Here is a 1,325-nt window from a genome sequence, read left to right as displayed (position 1 = left end):
TGTAAGAGTAGAGAACTGTAACACAGTACTAGTACCCATATTGAGTAGAACATACAAATCTACTAGAATCTAATTGTACTATAAAACTTCTGATAGTCTGACTACTAGAAGTACAGAATCTGATATTGTAGAGACCTTAGAAACACTATCAGAATAGTAGAGTACACAAGTTAGTAACAAAGAGGAGGAAGAAGAAGACCTTATAGTATTGTCACTTAATCCTTAAGTAATTAGTCTCTGAATTTATAATAAACTGTTACATTTCACATCCTTAGAACTGTGTACAAGTTTGCTAGCAACCCTACAATATTCTCAAACTATATCAACATTATAACTGACTGTAACTAGAACACTGTATTGTAAAAGAGCACAGTTGTCTCTGTAGGAAACTAAGACAGTCTAGTAGTTAGTATTATTACTCTTACTAGTAACTAGCTTATTGTTAACAACACAGCTCTAGTTATAGTAACAACAACTTGTAAGTAATGTACAACTACTTTAGCAACTACAAATAAACACACAAATTCTATTATAATTAAGACTAGTAGTACAGCTAATAGCTACCTTGAATGTTTCAAAGCTGTCTTGTTACAGTGTGTGTAATACACTGTCCTTTGACAGAACCAAGCTCTAAGAGTTGTAGAGGTATTTTGTAAATATAGAAAGTCTTACAAACAAATGTAACATAGTTAGAGCAGATATTATTCTACTTGTAATAAAGTACATACTTATAAAAGTAGAGGATTTGTAGGATAATGTAGATAAGGCATCTTAGAATACATTCAAGAGGGGAGTAATTGTGTATTACCTAAGCCTTAACACAGGAGTACAATATACTAGAAGTAACCTAGATACTATAGTGTAGAAGTAGGCAGAGAGAGGAATTATAAATAGGGACAATTTGGGAATGTATTACTAAGAGTTTATACTTATAGTAACCTACTTGACAACTAACAATAAGCTGTTACTAGAGGAATCTTACTGTGTTTTCCTGTGTGTATTCTGTAAAACAATTATAGAGAAACTGATACAGAAGTTAGAAATTAAGTATCTAAACTATAAGGATAGACTTGTATATAATATTGTGTAGGTTGTAGTTACAGTAGAGTCAATTCTTAAGGGATTTACACTTACAGTAGTTAGTAGAGTAGAGACACTTGTAAGCTAGCCTGTGATTCTAGTCAAGTAGGAGGAAGTTAATTTGACAAGTATTATAGAAGCACTTTAGAGTCTACAATTATAAGTAGAGTTAATAAAGTAGGGCCTAAGATCAGGAGGAGGCAGATACAGTAGAGGATCAGAAAGTAGAAGTTGTGTGTTTTGTA

Source organism: Fomitiporia mediterranea, assembly GCF_000271605.1.
Source record: "Fomitiporia mediterranea MF3/22 unplaced genomic scaffold FOMMEscaffold_17, whole genome shotgun sequence".
Classification (NCBI taxonomy): Eukaryota; Fungi; Basidiomycota; class Agaricomycetes; order Hymenochaetales; family Hymenochaetaceae; genus Fomitiporia; species Fomitiporia mediterranea.
This window is presented reverse-complemented; position numbering follows the sequence as displayed.